We start from the raw sequence: 22203 nt of genomic DNA, 5'->3' as shown, positions 1-22203 counted from the left end.
CGGCTATAGTCATCAACGATAACCATCCCATATCTCTTGCCACCTATATACTCAGTTTTCACTGGTCCAAAAAGGTCGATATGCAGAAGTTCCAACGGCCTTGAGGTTGAGACAACATTCTTTGCCTTGAAAGGGACTTTTGTGAATTTGCCTTTCTGACATGCTTCACAAAGAGCGTCTGAAGCGAACTTCAGATTGGATAAGCCCCTGACAAGGTTTAGCTTGCTCAGCTGAGAAATCTTTCTCATACTGGCATGCCCTAACCGTCTATGCCATACCCACTGCTCTTCATTAACAGACAGAAGGCACTTCACATTCTAAGCCTCCAACTCAGATAATCTGATCTTATAGATGTTGTTCTTCCTCTTGCTGTTAAATAGAACAGAGCCATCGATCTGACTTACAGCCCGGCAGGACTTTTGATTGAATATAACATCATAACCCTTGTCAGCTAATTGACTTATAGACAATAAGTTATGTGTTAAGCCGTCTACCAATAAAACATTATCAATGCATGGACTACTATCTACACAAATAGTACCAGTACCAATAATTTTACCCTTTTCATTTCCTCCGAAGCCGACTTCGCCTCCAGGCTTAAGTTTCAGCTCTCGGAACATACGCTTTTCTCCCGTCATGTGACGCGAGCATCCACTGTCCAGATACCATGATTGGTGTTTCAGTGGAGCTATCAAGGATATCTGCAACGTAGATAATCTTGTCCTTAGGTACCCACTTTCTGGGTCCTCTTTTGTTAGTTACCCCAGAGGTTCTGATCACCTTGGGTGTCTCAACATAATATTTTAAAGGAATATTTGCATGATATTTAGTCATAGAGAAAGATCCCTTTTTAAGAGGATGTTTAGCAACTTTAGCAGGTACAGGATCAGGCAATATGGTACCAGAGGGAACAAAGCATTCATACAAGGATTTAGCTTTAGACACAGAAGGCTCATTTCTAATTGGTTTAGAATAGCCAATGCCATGCATTCCATTTCTGCTTACGCCATAGATCATTGAAGCCATTAAGCTTCTATCCACGCTTTTAGCTAGGAATCTTTGAAAAGACTTTTCATACTTAGATTCATTCCTACAATCAGAGGCATCACAGGCAACAATTTCTTCTAACTTAGCAATCTGGTTCTTAAGCACAGAGTTAGAATTTACCAAAGCATGATTTTCATTTTTCAACTCTGAAATAATTTTCTCATGTTCAGAAGGAGTCTTGGAGACAGCAGATAAGTTTTTTTTCAACTTTTTATGCTTAGACAGTAAAGAGTTATACTTATCCATGATATCAGACAAAGCATGTTTCAGTTCAGAGGTAGAGAAAGAAGCAAATACCTCATTTTCATCGTCTGAGTTAGGATCTCCTTCTGATTCTGAGTCAGAGTCAACAGCTTCCTTTGACTCTGATCCTTTGTCTTTGACAATGGCCATGAGTCCTTGGACTTCACCATCAGAGTCAACATCCTCTGACTCTGATTCATCGAATGTCACCATCAGACTCTTCTTGGTCTTGAAGTCCTTCTTTGGCTTCTTGTCTTTATTCAACTTTGGACAATCACTTTTGTAGTGCCCAGATTCTTTGCACTCAAAACATGTGACTTCCTTGATTGAAGACTTCTTCTGGCCTGAGGACTCATACTTTCCTTTTGCCTTTCCAGAGCCTTTGAACTTGCTCTGCCTGTGCTTCCAGATGCGGTTGAGTCTCTTGGAGATCAGAGTCAGCTCATCTTCATCAGAATCTTCTGATGCTTCTTCAAATTCTTCTTCTTCAGCTTGAAGAGCCTTTGACTTCTCAACCTTAGCCTTTTCAGATTTGGATTTCAAGGCTATGGACTTTTTCCTCAGATCTTGCATCTCTGAGCGCTTCAGCTCATGGCATTTCAAAATGCTGATGAGTTCTTCTAAACTCATATTCTCAACGTCTCTCGTGAGCTCTATTGAAGTCACCAAAGGCATCCAACTTTCAGGAAGACACCTGATGACCCTTATGACATGATCTTTTGTTGTGTAGCTCTTGTTGAGAGGTCGTATGCCAGCTACAAGCAATTGAAATCTGGAGAACATTTCTTCAATGGACTCATTTGGCTCCATGATGAAGGATTCATACTTTTGGATCAAAGACAATGCCTTTGATTCTTTGACTTTCTTGTTTCCTTCATGAGACATCTTCAGAGAATCAAAAATGCCTTTAGCAAACTCACGATCTGTAATCTTCTGGTACTCCTCATAGGAAATAGCACTTAGAAGAATTGATCTTGCTTTGTGATGTTGTGAGTACAGCTTTTTTTGATCTGCAGCCATCTCTGACCTTGGGATCTTCTTGCCATCTGCATCAACTGGACGCTCATAGCCATCCACAAAAATATCCCAAAGATCTGCATCGAAACCCAGAAAGAAACTTTCCAGTCTATCTTTCCAATATTCGAACCTTTGACCGTCGAACATAGGAGGCTTTGCATTGTAACCATCTCTTTGAGTTTCACTGGTGGTGGCAGCCATTGTTTTTCACACCGGCCCGGATCACTGAACACTGTTAGGTGTGGTAATCAGAACTTGCGCTCTGATACCAATTGAAGTTATGAAAAACGGTAGAAAGGGGGGGGTTTGAATAACGTTTTCAGTACAAAACTTCCACCTTAAAGATTTTGGCAAATCTTTCGAGAACTTAAGTGCTAAAGATAAGAGATAGAAAAGCACACAAGGATTTTATCCTGGTTCACTTGATAAATCACTCAAGCTACTCCAGTCCACCCGTTAAGGTGATTTCTTCCTTCTTAGAATGAAGGCAATCCACTAATCAGATAAGAGTTACAACTGCACTTGAAACCTACAAGTGACTAACAATTACACTGACTTAGCTATCACTAAGATTCACTCTCTTAGTCTTCTCTAGGATCCGATCAACCTTGATCTCCTAAAGGAATCACCACTAAGATTCACTCTCTTAGTCTTCTCTAGGATCCGATCAACCTTGATCTCCTAAAGGAAAATCAAACAACTGTTTGAGGTTGGTGTTTACAAAGGTTTTGCTTCTAAATAAGCTGAGTGTAAACTAAATGAATTTCAGATGAAAGAAAGCTTAGAATATTTTGAATATGTCTTGCGCGTGTGTATTGCTTCTTCGTAGTTTCTTCGCCGCTTCTTTCAATCTTCAGCCTCTATATATACTCCAAGGATTAGGGTTGAGCGTTGCATGGGAAATGCTACCGTTGGAGGGCAGTTCTGGAAAAACCAGCTTCTGCTGTGGCTGAGAACGTTAGGTAGGTCGTTAGGAAGGTACACTTGCTTTTGTACTTGGATAGCGACTTGACCTTTTAACCTAGGAGACTTCTGATTAGGGGAATACTTCATATTGGAACTTGTGAAGCCGGTTGATCAGAGTCAGAGGGAAAGCACAGATCCTCTGACCATTGTATCTTCTGATTCTGAACTCAGAGGGAAGAACATGGCCTTCAGAGTTTCTTGCTTCTGGACTTCAGAATTTCCACTATTCAGCTTCTGGATCTTCAGAGTCTTCTACACCATCAGAACATCTGAACCTTCAGTGTTTCTTCGTTATCAGAACTTCTGGATCTTCAGAGCTTCTAGCGACTGAGTCCACATCAGAGTTTGTATAGCTTCAGAACTTCTGAAGCTTTTCCACTGTTCATACTGAACATGGTGAATGCGAAAGCGTTGCTTGGGTTACCCTTTATACACAGTGCTTCTGATTTGTGTGAGATGGAGTTGAGGTCAGAGCCTGTAAATAGCACACTCAGAAAAACACGTTAGAGTACCACAATTGTTCATATCAAAAGATTAACTTGTAATCATCAAAACATAGAGTTGTACTACTAGATCAAAACTTGATCTTACAAATGGTGGTCAGATCCTCTGTGCATCCAGCATTTATCAGATCTTGAACGAGGCCACTCTCAATGAAGAGATCAGACAAGAGTCTCCCGAAGGGAATATACTTGATCGCTGACTTGATGGAGGCAGTGGTACGAGACTTCCGGATACATTCCTTCAAGTAGGAGAACAGGAAGTAGGGAAGGCAGATCTTCTTCTGGTCTTGGATGAAGAACAACATCACCTTCTGGTTGAAGTTGATGTAGTCAGGGGAACTGCCCTTTGGTCTCTAGTTTATGCAGTGGAGCAAAATTTTGTGCCAGATCCTGAGCTTGGGATGAAGGTCCATCACCTTGTAATTCGTCTTGCCCGGTTTGTAAGTGGTGTACAGGGCCTGGTTGATTGTATCCTTGGTGCTGGGTTTCAGCTTCGATTCCGTGAGTTGGAAACGATACCCAAAAGCAGTGTCTGCACCCAGCAAATTCACGAAGGACTTCTCTGTGATGATGATCTTTCTTCCGAGAATGTGAGATACCACCTGAGTATCATCGCAGTCGGCGTGCTTCCAGAATTCCTTTACCAGTTTCTCATACACCGGTCCTCGAAGTCTGTTAAGGTAATTTCCCGAACCTTGAACTTGGACTTCAGGACGAAGATCATACCCATTTGTAGCCAGGTTGTCGAGGTCGAATCTCCATTCTGCCAGGACTTGAAGTTCCTCAGTAGCAAATACGCGGTGAACGGCACAGCCCCGTTCTGCAATTGGAAGAATCTGCTCTTGAGCTTGACCTTGATCTGGTGTCGGATTCTCAGGGCCCCTTTGACCCGTTGCTAGACCAACTACCATGTGAGGGAACTGGGGTGCATCTGCAGTAGATCTTCTGGTTTGACTCACCATTTTTGAAGCGGTTGAAGGTTTGAGGTAGAAGATGAAGGTTGAAAGATGAAGAGAGATCGAGAGAGAAATCGAGAATAAGCGGTTTTGAAAAGCAGAGAGAGCGAGAGTAAAAACCGGAATTGAACGAGATCGTGTGTGTATAGTGGGTTTTGACAAATAACCGTTGTTGATTCAAAAGGCACTTTAAGATCAACGGTTGAAAATTAAAGATAGATAGTAACAGTAAATACACAAATCACACACAGGAGAGAAGCACATCTACACGCAATCATAACAGACTGTCACACGGGCACAAGGAACTATGCATCAGAAATACTGACACACGTGTTGTTGTCTCAGCTTCAGAGTCAGTACCAGTGGGTACACACACTCTGATTGAGTTACCTTCTGGACTAGACATCTTCTGATCAAGAAGTATCATAGTCAGAGGTTCTGATCCATCTTCACTCTGGACAAAAGTCCATGTTTAGATTTTTCAGAATAAAATTAAATCTATCCTCTGCTAAGGGCTTTGTAAAGATATCCGCCCATTGATGGTCAGTATCAACAAACTTCAGAAGAAGTACGCCCTTCTGTACATAATCTCTAATAAAGTGATACTTTACCTCAATGTGCTTTGCCCTTGAATGCAAGATAGGATTCTGACTCAATGAGATTGCAGCAGTGTTATCACAATAGATTGGGATATTGCTCTCAAGGATCTGATAATCCTCCAGCTGATGTTTCATCCAGAGCATCTGAGTGCTGCATATTGCTGCTGAGATATATTCTGCCTCTGCAGTTGATAGTGCAATGGTTGATTGCCTCTTGCTTGCCCATGAGACTAGATTGCTTCCCAGAAATTGACAATTTCCAGAAGTACTTTTTCTCTCTGTTCTATCTCCAGCGTAATCAGCATCACAGTAACCTGAAAGCTTATACTCTGATGTTTTCTTATACATCAAGCCAAGGTTAGTGGTGCCTTTCAGATACCTTAGGATCCTCTTAACAGCAATTAAGTGGGTTTCCCTTGGATCTGATTGGAAACGAGCACATAAATGAACACTAAATAGTATGTCTGGCCTAGATGCAGTTAAGTATAGAAGTGAACCTATCATGCCACGATAGAGCTTCTGACATACTTTACCACTTTTATCTTCTTTCTCCAGAATGCATGTAGGATGCATTGGAGTCTTGGCCACTGTAGATTCTAGCATATTGAATTTCTTCAGAAGTTCTTTAGTGTACTTGCTCTGATGGATATATGTTCCTTCTGGTGTTTGATCAACTTGTATTCCCAGAAAGTACTTTAATTCTCCCATCATACTCATCTCAAATTCAGCCTGCATCATCTCAGAAAATTCTTTGCATAGAGATTGATTAGCAGAACCAAATATAATATCATCAACATAAATTTGCACAATTAAGATATCATCTTTATAAGTCTTGCAAAAAAGAGTTGTATCTACTTTACCCCTTACAAACTCATTCTCCAGAAGGAATGAGCTAAGTCTCTCATACCATGCTCTGGGAGCTTGCTTCAGACCGTAGAGTGATTTCTTCAATTTGAACACATGGTCTGGTTTCTTCTCATCTTCAAAACCTGGGGGTTGATGAACATAGACTTCCTCTGAGATATAACCATTTAGGAAGGCACTCTTCACGTCCATCTGATGTAGAACTATGTTGTGATTTACTGAAAAAGAGATCAACAGTCTGATTGCCTCCAGTCTTGCTACTGGAGCAAATGTTTCAGTGTAGTCTATTCCTTCCTGCTGGCTGTAGCCTTGAGCAACTAGCCTTGCCTTGTTTCTGACTACATCTCCTTTCTCATTCAGCTTGTTTCTGAATACCCATTTCGTTCCAATAACATGGACACTCTCAGGCTTCTTCACTAAGCTCCAAACATCGTTCTTGGAGAATTGATTCAATTCTTCTTCCATGGCCAGAATCCAATCCTTGTCCTGAAGAGCTTCATCTATGGACTTGGGTTCAATTAAGGACACCAATCCTTTCAGACTGAGCAAGGTCTCTTCAGAGGGTCTGAAGGCAGATCTGGTTCTGACTGGTTCGTCTTTGTTGCCCAGAATCAATTCCTTAGGGTGAGCTGCAGTGATTCTGCTCTTCTTCAGAGTTTGTGAGTTAGAGGGACCAGCTTCTTCCTCTGGTTCATCTTCCTCTGGCTCATCTTCCTCTGGAGCTTTGCCTTTGTCAGAAACATTAATGCTTAAATCTGCAAACTTTTCTACTAGCTTTGACTGGTCAGAGTCAAGCTTATCATCAAATCTAACATGAATAGATTCTTCAATAGTCTTAGCATCAGTATTATAAAATCTAAAACCTTTAGATCTCTCAGAGTAACCGAGTAATAGACACTTAGAAGACTTAGCATCAAATTTATGCAATCTATCCTTAGTATTGAGAACATAACAAACACAGCCAAAAGGATGAAAATAAGAAATGTTGGGTTTTTTGTTCTTCCACAATTCATAAGGAGTCTTATTCAGAATTGGTCTCACAGAGATTCTGTTCTGAATGTAACATGCTGTATTTACTGCCTCTGCCCAAAAGTGCTTAGCCATGCCAGTTTCTTGGAGCATGGTTCTAGCCATCTCCTGAAGAGTTCTGTTCTTCCTCTCAACAACACCATTTTGTTGAGGAGTTCTAGGACAAGAGAAATCATGTGCAATTCCATAGGAATCAAACAGACTCTCAAACTTGTCATTCTCAAACTCTCCACCATGGTCACTTCTGACACGCACAATCCTACAAGCCTTCTCGTTTTGCACTTGAGCAATGAAGGTAGAGAACACAGCATGAGACTCATCCTTGCGGGTTAGAAATTTTACCCATGTCCAGCGGCTATAGTCATCAACGATAACCATCCCATATCTCTTGCCACCTATAGACTCAGTTTTCACTGGTCCAAAAAGGTCGATATGCAGTAGTTCCAACGGCCTTGAGGTTGAGACAACATTCTTTGCCTTGAAAGGGACTTTTGTGAATTTGCCTTTCTGACATGCTTCACAAAGAGCGTCTGAAGCGAACTTCAGATTGGGTAAGCCCCTGACAAGGTTTAGCTTGCTCAGCTGAGAAATCTTTCTCATACTGGCATGCCCTAACCGTCTATGCCATACCCACTGCTCTTCATTAACAGACAGAAGGCACTTCACATTCTGAGCCTCCAACTCAGATAATCTGATCTTATAAATGTTGTTCTTCCTCTTGCTGTTAAACAGAACAGAGCCATCGATTTGACTTACAGCCCAGCAGGACTTTTGATTGAATATAACATCATAACCCTTGTCAGCTAATTGACTTATAGACAATAAGTTATGTGTTAAGCCGTCTACCAATAACACATTATCAATGCATGGACTACTATCTACCCAAATAGTACCAGTACCAACAATTTTACCCTTTTCATTTCCTCCAAAGCCAACTTCGCCTCCAGGCTTAAGTTTCAGCTCTCGGAACATACGCCTTTCTCCCGTCATGTGACGCGAGCATCCACTGTCCAGATACCATGATTGGTGTTTCAGTGGAGCTATCAAGGATATCTGCAACATAGATAATCTTGTCCTTAGGTACCCACTTTCTGGGTCCTCTCTTGTTAGTTACCCCAGAGGTTCTGATCACCTTGGGTGTCTCAACATGATATTTTAAAGGAATATTTGCATGATATTTAGTCATAGAGAAAGATCCCTTTTTAAGAGGGTTTTTAGCAACTTTAGCAGGTACAGGATCAGGCAATATGGTACCAGAGGGAACAAAGCATTCATACAAGGATTTAGCTTTAGACACAGATGGCTCATTTCTAATTGGTTTAGAATAGCCAATGCCATGCATTCCATTTCTGCTTACGCCATAGATCATTGAAGCCATTAAGCTTCTATCCACGCTTTTAGCTAGGAATCTTTGAAAAGACTTTTCATACTTAGATTCATTTCTACAATTAGAGGCATCACAGGCAACAATTTCTTCTAACTTAGCAATCTGGTTCTTAAGCACAGAGTTAGAATTGATCAAGGCATGATTATCATTTTTCAAATCAGAAATAATTTTCTCATGTTCAGAAGGAGTCTTGGAAACAGCAGATAAGTTCTTTTTCAGCTTCTTATGCTTAGACAATAAGGAGTTATACTTATCCATAATATCAGACAATGCATGTTTCAGTTTAGAGGTAGAGAAAGAAGCGAATACCTCATTTTCATCGTCTGAGTTAGGATCTCCTTCTGATTCTGAGTCAGAGTCAACAGCTCCCTTTGACTCTGCTTCCTTGTCTTTGACAATAGCCATGAGTCCTTGGACTTCACCATCAGAGTCAACATCCTCTGACTCTGATTCATCAAATGTCACCATCAGACTCTTCTTCGTCTTGAAGTGCTTCTTTGGCTTCTTGTCCTTCTTCAATCTTGGACAGTCACTTTTGTAGTGCCCTGATTCTTTGCACTCAAAGCATGTGACTTCCTTAAGCGAGGACTTCTTCTGACCTGAGGATTCAGACTTTCCTCTTGCCTTTCCAGAGCCTTTGTATTTGCTCTGCCTGTGCTTCCAGATGCGATTGAGTCTCTTAGAGATCAGAGTCAGCTCATCTTCATCAGAATCTTCTGATGCTTCTTCAGATTCCTCTTCTTCAGCTTGAAGAGCTTTTGACTTCTCAACCTTAGCCTTTTCAGATTTAGATTTCAAGGCTATGGACTTTTTCCTTAGATCTTGCATCTCTGAGCGCTTCAGCTCATGGCATTTCAAAATGCTGATGAGTTCTTCTAAACTCATATTCTCAACGTCTCTCGTGAGCTCTATTGAAGTCACCAAAGGCATCCAACTTTCAGGAAGACACCTGATGACCCTTATGACATGATCTTTTGTTGTGTAGCTCTTGTTGAGAGGTCGTATGCCAGCTACAAGCAACTGAAATCTGGAGAACATTTCTTCAATGGACTCATTTGGCTCCATGATGAAGGATTCATACTTTTGGATCAAAGACAATGCCTTTGATTCTTTAACTTTCTTGTTTCCTTCATGAGACATCTTCAGAGATTCGAAAATGCCTTTCGCAAACTCACGATCTGTAATCTTCTGGTACTCTTCATAGGAAATAGCACTTAGAAGAATTGCTCTTGCTTTGTGATGTTGTGAGTACAGCTTCTTTTGATCTGCAGTCATCTCTGACCTTGGGATCTTCTTGCCATCTGCATCAACTGGACGCTCGTAGCCATCCACAATAATATCCCAGAGATCTGCATCGAAACCCAGAAAGAAACTTTCCAGTCTATCTTTCCAATATTCGAACCTTTGACCGTCGAACATAGGAGGCTTTGCATTGTAACCATCTCTTTGAGTTTCACTGGTGGTGGCAGCCATTGTTTTTCACACCGGCCCGGATCACTGAACACTGTTAGGTGTGGTAATCAGAACTTGCGCTCTGATACCAATTGAAGGTATGAAAAACGGTAGAAAGGGGGGGGTTTGAATAACGTTTTCAGTATAAAACTTCCACCTTAAAGATTTTGACAAATCTTTCGAGAACTTAAGTGCTAAAGATAAGAGATAGAAAAGCACACAAGGATTTTATCCTGGTTCACTTGATAAATCACTCAAGCTACTCCAGTCCACCCGTTAAGGTGATTTCTTCCTTCTTAGAATGAAGGCAATCCACTAATCAGGTAAGAGTTACAACTGCACTTGAAACCTACAAGTGACTAACAATTACACTGACTTAGCTCACACTAAGATTCACTCTCTTAGTCTTCTCTAGGATCCGATCAACCTTGATCTCCTAAAGGAACTAAACAAACTGTTTATCAAAGAATTGTTTACAAGAGATTTGCTTCTAAAAAGCTAATAGTAAACTCAATGAATTTCAGATGAAAGAAAACTTAGAAGATTTTGAATATGTCTTGCGCGTATGTGAATGCTTCTAGCCGTTTCTTTCAGTCTTCAGCCTCTTTATATACTCCAAGGATTAGGGTTGAGCGATGCATGGGAAATGCTACCGTTGGAGGGCAGTTCTGGAAAATCCAGCTTCTGCTGTGGCTGAGAACGTTAGGTAGGTCGTCAGGAGGGTACAGTTGCTTTTGTACTTGGATAGCGACGCGACCTTTAAACCTAGGAGACTTCTGATCAGGGGAATGCTTCATATTGGAACTTGTGAAGCCGGTTGATCAGAGTCAGAGGGAAAGTCCAGATCCTCTGACCATTGTTTCTTCTGATTCTGAACTCAGAGGGAAGAACATGGTCTTCAGAGTATCTTGCTTCTGGACATCAGAGTTTCCACTATTCAGCTTCTGGATCTTCAGAGTCTTCTACACCATCAGAATATCTGAGCCTTCAGTGTTTCTTGGTTATCAGACTTTCTGGATCTTCAGAGCTTCTAGTGACTGAGTCCACATCAGAGTTTGTATAACTTCAGAACTTCTGAAGCTTTTCCACTGTTCATACTGAACATGGTGAATGCGAAAGCGTTGCTTGGGTCACTCTTTATACACAGTGCTTCTGATTTGTGTGAGATTGAGTTGAGTTCAGAGCCTGTAAGTAGCACACTCAGAAAAACACGTTAGAGTACCACAATTGTTCATATCAAAAGGTTAACTTGTAATCATCAAAACATAGAGTTGTACTACTAGATCAAAACTTGATCTTACAATCTCCCCCTTTTTGATGATGACAAAACTAAGATTTTTGATGAACAATTCTTAAACATTAAACTGAATTCACTCAGAGTTTAGAGATATAGAATAAGACTTATCCTGATGTGAATTGTTTATCTTGCTCATTCTGAATTCAAGTCACTGCTTGATTCTGAGCTTAGCTCCCCCTGAATCTAATATTTGATGAAAACGTTAGTAAAGTCTAGATTCTGAGCTAAATGATATAAGAGTTCAGAGTGAAAAACTTATGACATAGATGAAAATCGAATAATCAGAGCGCATAAGTAATCAGAGTCACGGACAAGGTATCAGAGCTTGGGTATCAGAGTCAACTTAGAATCACTTCAGAAGAAGTGAAATGTATTCCTTGTATTTGCCCAGTGACACATCTATGGTCATGAAGGTGGAACTCTTAAATTCTCCAAAAGAAAAAATAAATCACACTAACACATCTTACACATCAAAAACTGGGTTTACTCCCCCTTTTTGTCATAAGCAAAAAGCTTGGGGTGTGAAAAACTTAGCTTGAAGTACAAGGTACTCCCCCTTAGAGAAGGTCTAAGTTTAAAGAAAATGAAAACGATGCAAGAATCAGAGTTAGGCGAAATAAATAGAAGAGTTAATGCAAGAGAAGAACGTTTACCACCGGTCAAGGGAGTAAAGAGAAGGGTCAGTTACCAAGAACTTAACCTCGAGAAACTGTAGAAGCATTAACTTTCAGAGAGAAAGTGAAGCCTATATAAAGCGTTGGAGAGAGAGGTAAGCTTCACACCTCGAACAATTTTCAGTAAAGAAAAAAAATGGCATCATACATCGTAGCACTAGAAGAGCTGAGGAAGAAGGCCTTCGAGGAGGACTTGTTCCTGAACATCAGGCATCCAGAGGGTACAGCGACCATCTCGGAGCTAACACAGACACTGCTGGAAGAGGACCTGCGTCCAGAGTTGGAGAGAGACCTGAGGGAATTTCTTGCCTTCGTTGAGGAGGTGCAAGAACTCAGCCGGCTTGAACTCAAGCTGCTGGAAGAAAAAGAGAGGTTGGAAGAGAAGCTCAAGACTTCAGAAGAGATTCTGGAGAGGGACGAGCTAAAGAACAGGCTCAGCAACATCCAGCATGTACTGGAGCGTCTGGAGAAGGATAGGTCAGAGCAGCGCCAGGAGTGCAGAAGAATGAGGAGGGATCCTCCATTCTAGACTTTAGGGAAAGAATGTATGATGTAAACATAGAAATATGATGAATAAAAAGATTTTTGCAAACATATGTGACACAAATATATATAGATATGCATATATAATCACAAACGAACAAAGTAGAATAAATAAATAAAAAGAAACAGAGTTTAACAAAAATAAAACAACGTTAAAGAAAAAGAAAAACGAAGAGATCCTAAAAACTAAGGTTTATCAGTTCGACGCAGAAGTTCCATCATCATGTGCTTCATTTCAATTAGCATGGATTCATGAATGTCAAGACGCTGTTCCATGATGTCGAGTCTGGATGAGCTTGACTGAGTAGAACCGGAAGGAACATTCTGAGCAGCTTGAGGATCTGGAATGGAAGCAGAAGCAGCAGGAGTAAACACTACTGGTGCAAGTGCTTGGCATCTAAGAGCTTCAGCCTCAGCTTCAAGTCGTTCTGCCTCTAGTCTGGCTTGTTCAGCTTGAGCTGCTGCTTGACGTGCAGCTTCTTCTGCTTGAGCTTTCTTTCTCTTGGCTTCTTCAATAGCTTCAAGAAGCTTATTTCTCTGTTCTTGTTCATGAAGAGCCACCCTTCTAGCAAACCTTTGCTTGGCAGCCTCAATCCTCTGACTTCCCTCTGCATGCAGGAGCTGCATCATAATTGGAACTTGAGCCACTAGCCAAGTGCCCAGAGTGTTCCACTCATCAGCCACACGTTCAGCATTCTCACTGAGGTCAGTCTGACCGTGCACATTGCGTAGCCTCAAGGAGGCTTCATGATAGAAAATATTGATGCACTCAGAGAGAGATGTGGGTTGGAGGTGAGTATAGGGAATTATGGAGAGGTTGGTTTCAGGAGAGGCTGGGTGATTGCTGCTGTGAGCTTCAGAGGCACCTTGTGGAGAACCAATGTTAAACATTTGAGCATTGGGTTCAGAGGTTCCAAGGTGAGGTTCTGAAGTTTCAACCAGAGGATGGGGTGATCTAACCGAGGATTGGTTAGACACTGATTGTTCGGGTTCAGGTTCTGGTTGAATAGGCTCTTGTTGGTCAGGGGCAGGGTGAGCTTGTTGAGCCAAATGGTCTGCCTCTTGTAAAGGATTGGCCAAGATAGGTTCATCTGGGTCAACTAGACGTTCAGGTCTAGGGCCAGGATATCTCCTAGGGCTTGGACAAGTGAGGTAATACTCTTCTAAGGTAGACACCTTTTCTTTTCTGACCTCCATGAATTTTCTAATGGATTCAGAGTTATTGGAGGGAGAAGAATCAGCAACATTGGTTGGGAAGGATACAGGTGTATAGGCTGTGGAAGAGTCTGTATCAGTAGTTCTGGGAGCCAGACGTTCTGATGCTCTTGGGACAGAGTGATCAGAGGTTCTGGGTCCAGGTTGTGTGTGGGTAGGCTCTGGTTGTTCAAGTGGGTTGTATGGAATGGTGATGGGAGAGGTAGGTTCTTCTGACCTAGAGGGTTGGTTCTGAAGCAAATTCCAGAGAGGTGCTTCAGTAGGAGAAGGTTGAAAAAATGAAGACCTTGGGGAATGTGGTGGAGAGGTGGTTTGTGCAGCTGGTTGGGATTCAGGAATAGGAGTGAGGGGATTTGAGGAGTGTTTGAGCATGGCAGATATAGGGAGTGCATCAAATAAATTCAAATCATCATCAGAAGCAAGTGCAGACTTACTTGAATGTGCTGATGATCTAGTCACTCTGGCAGGAGGTTCAGTCCTTCTGACCACTTCAGCAGCTGGTTCCACCCGAGTAGGCTTCACCACGATTCTGACCTGCTTCTTCTTCTTCTTAGGAGGACCATCCTCATTATCACCATCATCATCATCATCAGGCTTGCTGGTTTCATCTTGCTTCCTCTTGGATTGACCAGCCTTCTTCTTTTTGATCAGAGGGACATCTGATTCCTCAGAGGATTCTTCCAGGACCATCTTCCTCTGAACTTTCTTCTTGGGAGGAGAAGGAAACTCTGGAGCTGGCGGCAGTCTGCTGAAGAAGTCGTCAAGATCAATTTCGAATCCTTGAGCCCTTAGGTCTTCAACATAGCACCTAATGGCGTCAGGATTGTCTGCCTGAGTCCACAGAGGGTAGTCATTCAGAGGCATCCTTCTGCTTCTGATCTCAGAAGATGTGTCTTCATGGGCAGGAGCAATCTTCTTCTTGATTAGGCCCATCTTCTTTAGAGAGTTTTCCGTGAAGACATCACTGACAATGGTGGTCAGATCCTCTGTGCATCCAGAATTTATCAGATCTTGAACGAGGCCACTCTCAATGAAGAGATCAGACAAGAGTCTCCCGAAGGGAATATACTTGATCGCTGACTTGATGGAGGCAGTGGTACGAGACTTCCGGATACATTCCTTCAAGTAGGAGAACAGGAAGTAGGGAAGGCAGATCTTCTTCTGGTCTTGGATGAAGAACAACATCACCTTCTGGTTGAAGTTGATGTAGTCAGGGGAACTGCCCTTTGGTCTCTAGTTTATGCAGTGGAGCAAAATTTTGTGCCAGATCCTGAGCTTGGGATGAAGGTCCATCACCTTGTAATTCGTCTTGCCCGGTTTGTAAGTGGTGTACAGGGCCTGGTTGATTGTATCCTTGGTGCTGGGTTTCAGCTTCGATTCCGTGTGTTGGAAACGATACCCAAAAGCAGTGTCTGCACCCAGCAAATTCACGAAGGACTTCTCTGTGATGATGATCTTTCTTCCGAGAATGTGAGATACCACCTGAGTATCATCGCAGTCGGCGTGCTTCCAGAATTCCTTTACCAGTTTCTCATACACCGGTCCTCGAAGTCTGTTGAAGTAATTTCCCCAACCTTGAACTTGGACTTCAGGACGAAGATCATACCCATTTGTAGCCAGGTTGTCGAGGTCGAATCTCCATTCTGCCAGGACTTGAAGTTCCTCAGGAGCAAATACGCGGTGAACGGCACAGCCCCGTTCTGCAATTGGAAGAATCTGCTCTTGAGCTTGACCTTGATCTGGTGTCGGATTCTCAGGGCCCCTTTGACCCGTTGCTAGACCAACTACCATGTGAGGGAACTGGGGTGCATCTGCAGTAGATCTTTTGGTTTGACTCACCATTTTTGAAGCGGTTGAAGGTTTGAGGTAGAAGATGAAGGTTGAAAGATGAAGAGTGATCGAGAGAGAAATCGAGAATAAGCGGTTTTGAAAAGCAGAGAGAGCGAGAGTAAAAACCGGAAGTGAACGAGATCGTGTGTGTATAGTGGGTTTTGACAAATAACCGTTGTTGATTCAAAAGGCACTTTAAGATCAACGGTTGAAAATTAAAGATAGATAGTAACAGTAAATACACAAATCACACACAGGAGAGAAGCACATCTACACGCAATCATAACAGACTGTCACACGGGCACAAGGAACTATGCATCAGAAATACTGACACACGTGTTGTTGTCTCAGCTTCAGAGTCAGTACCAGTGGGTACACACACTCTGATTGAGTTACCTTCTGGACTAGACATCTTCTGATCAAGAAGTATCATAGTCAGAGGTTCTGATCCATCTTCACTCTGGACAAAAGTCCATGTTTAGATTTTTCAGAATAAAATTAAATCTATCCTCTGCTAAGGGCTTTGTAAAGATATCCGCCCATTGATGGTCAGTATCAACAAACTTCAGAAGAAGTACGCCCTTCTGTACATAATCTCTAATAAAGTGATACTTTACCTCAATGTGCTTTGCCCTTGAATGCAAGATAGGATTCTGACTCAATGAGATTGCAGCAGTGTTATCACAATAGATTGGGATATTGCTCTCAAGGATCTGATAATCCTCCAGCTGATGTTTCATCCAGAGCATCTGAGTGCTGCATATTGCTGCTGAGATATATTCTGCCTCTGCAGTTGATAGTGCAATGGTTGATTGCCTCTTGCTTGCCCATGAGACTAGATTGCTTCCCAGAAATTGACAATTTCCAGAAGTACTTTTTCTCTCTGTTCTATCTCCAGCGTAATCAGCATCACAGTAACCTGAAAGCTTATACTCTGATGTTTTCTTATACATCAAGCCAAGGTTAGTGGTGCCTTTCAGATACCTTAGGATCCTCTTAACAGCAGTTAAGTGGGTTTCCCTTGGATCTGATTGGAAACGAGCACATAAATGAACACTAAATAGTATGTCTGGCCTAGATGCAGTTAAGTATAGAAGTGAACCTATCATGCCACGATAGAGCTTCTGACATACTTTACCACTTTTATCTTCTTTCTCCAGAATGCATGTAGGATGCATTGGAGTCTTGGCCACTGTAGATTCCAGCATATTGAATTTCTTCAGAAGTTCTTTAGTGTACTTGCTCTGATGGATATATGTTCCTTCTGGTGTTTGATCAACTTGTACTCCCAGAAAGTACTTTAATTCTCCCATCATACTCATCTCAAATTCAGCCTGCATCATCTCAGAAAATTCTTTGCATAGAGATTGATTAGCAGAACCAAATATAATATCATCAACATAAATTTGCACAATTAAGATATCATCTTTATAAGTCTTGCAAAAAAGAGTTGTATCTACTTTACCCCTTACAAACTCATTCTCCAGAAGGAATGAGCTAAGTCTCTCATACCATGCTCTGGGAGCTTGCTTCAGACCGTAGAGTGATTTCTTCAATTTGAACACATGGTCTGGTTTCTTCTCATCTTCAAAACCTGGGGGTTGATGAACATAGACTTCCTCTGAGATATAACCATTTAGGAAGGCACTCTTCACGTCCATCTGATGTAGAACTATGTTGTGATTTACTGAAAAAGAGATCAACAGTCTGATTGCCTCCAGTCTTGCTACTGGAGCAAATGTTTCAGTGTAGTCTATTCCTTCCTGCTGGCTGTAGCCTTGAGCAACTAGCCTTGCCTTGTTTCTGACTACATCTCCTTTCTCATTCAGCTTGTTTCTGAATACCCATTTCGCTCCAATAACATGGACACTCTCAGGCTTCTTCACTAAGCTCCAAACATCGTTCTTGGAGAATTGATTCAATTCTTCTTCCATGGCCAGAATCCAATCCTTGTCCTGAAGAGCTTCATCTATGGACTTGGGTTCAATTAAGGACACCAATCCTTTCAGACTGAGCAAGGTCTCTTCAGAGGGTCTGAAGGCAGATCTGGTTCTGACTGGTTCGTCTTTGTTGCCCAGAATCAATTCCTTAGGGTGAGCTGCAGTGATTCTGCTCTTCTTCAGAGTTTGTGAGTTAGAGGGACCAGCTTCTTCCTCTGGTTCATCTTCCTCTGGCTCATCTTCCTCTGGAGCTTTGCCTTTGTCAGAAACATTAATGCTTAAATCTGCAAACTTTTCAACTAGCTTTGACTGGTCAGAGTCAAGCTTATCATCAAATCTAACATGAATAGATTCTTCAATAGTCTTAGCATCAGTATTATAAAATCTAAAACCTTTAGATCTCTCAGAGTAACCGAGTAATAGACACTTAGAAGACTTAGCATCAAATTTATGCAATCTATCCTTAGTATTGAGAACATAACAAACACAGCCAAAAGGATGAAAATAAGAAATGTTGGGTTTTATGTTCTTCCACAATTCATAAGGAGTCTTATTCAGAATTGGTCTCACAGAGATTCTGTTCTGAATGTAACATGCTGTATTTACTGCCTCTGCCCAAAAGTGCTTAGCCATGCCAGTTTCTTGGAGCATGGTTCTAGCCATCTCCTGAAGAGTTCTGTTCTTCCTCTCAACAACACCATTTTGTTGAGGAGTTCTGGGACAAGAGAAATCATGTGCAATTCCATAGGAATCAAACAGACTCTCAAACTTGTCATTCTCAAACTCTCCACCATGGTCACTTCTGACACGCACAATCCTACAAGCCTTCTCGTTTTGCACTTGAGCAATGAAGGTAGAGAACACAGCATGAGACTCATCCTTGCGGGTTAGAAACTTTACCCATGTCCAGCGGCTATAGTCATCAACGATAACCATCCCATATCTCTTGCCACCTATAGACTCAGTTTTCACTGGTCCAAAAAGGTCGATATGCAGAAGTTCCAACGGCCTTGAGGTTGAGACAACATTCTTTGCCTTGAAAGGGACTTTGTGAATTTGCCTTTCTGACATGCTTCACAAAGAGCGTCTGAAGCGAACTTCAGATTGGGTAAGCCCCTGACAAGGTTTAGCTTGCTCAGCTGAGAAATCTTTCTCATACTGGCATGCCCTAACCGTCTATGCCATACCCACTGCTCTTCATTAACAGACAGAAGGCACTTCACATTCTGAGCCTCCAACTCAGATAATCTGATCTTATAAATGTTGTTCTTCCTCTTGCTGTTAAACAGAACAGAGCCATCGATTTGACTTACAGCCCGGCAGACTTTTGATTGAATATAACATCATAACCCTTGTCAGCTAATTGACTTATAGACAATAAGTTATGTGTTAAGCCGTCTACCAATAACACATTATCAATGCATGGACTACTATCTACACAAATAGTACCAGTACCAACAATTTTACCCTTTTCATTTCCTCCAAAGCCAACTTCGCCTCCAGGCTTAAGTTTCAGCTCTCGGAACATACGCCTTTCTCCCGTCATGTGACGCGAGCATCCACTGTCCAGATACCATGATTGGTGTTTCAGTGGAGCTATCAAGGATATCTGCAACATAGATAATCTTGTCCTTAGGTACCCACTTTCTGGGTCCTCTCTTGTTAGTTACCCCAGAGGTTCTGATCACCTTGGGTGTCTCAACATGATATTTTAAAGGAATATTTGCATGATATTTAGTCATAGAGAAAGATCCCTTTTTAAGAGGGTTTTTAGCAACTTTAGCAGGTACAGGATCAGGCAATATGGTACCAGAGGGAACAAAGCATTCATACAAGGATTTAGCTTTAGACACAGAGGGCTCATTTCTAATTGGTTTAGAATAGCCAATGCCATGCATTCCATTTCTGCTTACGCCATAGATCATTGAAGCCATTAAGCTTCTATCCACGCTTTTAGCTAGGAATCTTTGAAAAGACTTTTCATACTTAGATTCATTTCTACAATCAGAGGCATCACAGGCAACAATTTCTTCTAACTTAGCAATCTGGTTCTTAAGCACAGAGTTAGAATTGATCAAGGCATGATTATCATTTTTCAAATCAGAAATAATTTTCTCATGTTCAGAAGGAGTCTTGGAAACAGCAGATAAGTTCTTTTTCAGCTTCTTATGCTTAGACAATAAGGAGTTATACTTATCCATAATATCAGACAATGCATGTTTCAGTTCAGAGGTAGAGAAAGAAGCGAATACCTCATTTTCATCGTCTGAGTTAGGATCTCCTTCTGATTCTGAGTCAGAGTCAACAGCTCCCTTTGACTCTGCTTCCTTGTCTTTGACAATAGCCATGAGTCCTTGGACTTCACCATCAGAGTCAACATCCTCTGACTCTGATTCATCAAATGTCACCATCAGACTCTTCTTGTCTTGAAGTGCTTCTTTGGCTTCTTGTCCTTCTTCAATCTTGGACAGTCACTTTTGTAGTGCCCTGATTCTTTGCACTCAAAGCATGTGACTTCCTTAAGGAGACTTCTTCTGACCTGAGGATTCAGACTTTCCTCTTGCCTTTCCAGAGCCTTTGTATTTGCTCTGCCTGTGCTTCCAGATGCGATTGAGTCTCTTGGAGATCAGAGTCAGCTCATCTTCATCAGAATCTTCTGATGCTTCTTCAGATTCCTCTTCTTCAGCTTGAAGAGCTTTTGACTTCTCAACCTTAGCCTTTTCAGATTTAGATTTCAAGGCTATGGACTTTTCCTTAGATCTGCATCTCTGAGCGCTTCAGCTCATGGCATTTCAAAATGCTGATGAGTTCTTCTAAACTCATATTCTCAACGTCTCTCGTGAGCTCTATTGAAGTCACCAAAGGCATCCAACTTTCAGGAAGACACCTGATGACCCTTATGACATGATCTTTTGTTGTGTAGCTCTTGTTGAGAGGTCGTATGCCAGCTACAAGCAACTGAAATCTGGAGAACATTTCTTCAATGGACTCATTTGGCTCCATGATGAAGGATTCATACTTTTGGATCAAAGACAATGCCTTTGATTCTTTGACTTTCTTGTTTCCTTCATGAGACATCTTCAGAGATTCGAAAATGCCTTTCGCAAACTCACGATCTGTAATCTTCTGGTACTCTTCATAGGAAATAGCACTTAGAAGAATTGCTCTTGCTTTGTGATGTTGTGAGTACAGCTTCTTTTGATCTGCAGTCATCTCTGACCTTGGGATCTTCTTGCCATCTGCATCAACTGGACGCTCGTAGCCATCCACAATAATATCCCAGAGATCTGCATCGAAACCCAGAAAGAAACTTTCCAGTCTATCTTTCCAATATTCGAACCTTTGACCGTCGAACATAGGAGGCTTTGCATTGTAACCATCTCTTTGAGTTTCACTGGTGGTGGCAGCCATTGTTTTTCACACCGGCCCGGATCACTGAACACTGTTAGGTGTGGTAATCAGAACTTGCGCTCTGATACCAATTGAAGGTATGAAAAACGGTAGAAAGGGGGGTTTGAATAACGTTTTCAGTATAAAACTTCCACCTTAAAGATTTTGACAAATCTTTCGAGAACTTAAGTGCTAAAGATAAGAGATAGAAAAGCACACAAGGATTTTATCCTGGTTCACTGATAAATCACTCAAGCTACTCCAGTCCACCCGTTAAGGTGATTTCTTCTTCTTAGAATGAAGGCAATCCACTAATCAGGTAAGAGTTACAACTGCACTTGAAACCTACAAGTGACTAACAATTACACTGACTTAGCTCACACTAAGATTCACTCTCTTATCTTCTCTAGGATCCGATCAACCTTGATCTCCTAAAGGAACTAAACAAACTGTTTATCAAAGAATGTTTTACAAGAGATTTGCTTCTAAAAAGCTAATAGTAAACTCAATGAATTTCAGATGAAAGAAAACTTAGAAGATTTTGAATATGTCTTTCGCGTATGTGAATGCTTCTAGCCGTTTCTTTCAGTCTTCAGCCTCCTTTATAACTCAAGGATTAGGGTTGAGCGATGCATGGGAAATGCTACCGTTGGAGGGCAGTTCTGGAAAATCCAGCTTCTGCTGTGGCTGAGAACGTTAGGTAGGTCGTCAGGAAGGTACAGTTGCTTTTGTACTTGGATAGCGACGCGACCTTTAAACCTAGGAGACTTCTGATCAGGGAATGCTTCATATTGGAACTTGTGAAGCCGGTTGATCAGAGTCAGAGGGAAAGCCCAGATCCTCTGACCATTGTTTCTTCTGATTCTGAACTCAGAGGGAAGAACATGGTCTTCAGAGTATCTTGCTTCTGGACATCAGAGTTTCCACTATTCAGCTTCTGGATCTTCAGAGTCTTCTACACCATCAGAATATCTGAGCCTTCAGTGTTTCTTGGTTATCAGACTTCTGGATCTTCAGAGCTTCTAGTGACTGAGTCCACATCAGAGTTTGTATAACTTCAGAACTTCTGAAGCTTTTCCACTGTTCATACTGAACATGGTGAATGCGAAAGCGTTGCTTGGGTCACTCTTTATACACAGTGCTTCTGATTTGTGTGAGATTGAGTTGAGGTCAGAGCCTGTAAATAGCACACTCAGAAAACACGTTAGAGTACCACAATTGTTCATATCAAAAGGTTAACTTGTAATCATC

The sequence above is a fragment of the Lotus japonicus genome, chromosome 5, assembly GCF_012489685.1.
Source record: "Lotus japonicus ecotype B-129 chromosome 5, LjGifu_v1.2".
NCBI classification, from domain to species: domain Eukaryota; kingdom Viridiplantae; phylum Streptophyta; class Magnoliopsida; order Fabales; family Fabaceae; genus Lotus; species Lotus japonicus.
This window is presented reverse-complemented; position numbering follows the sequence as displayed.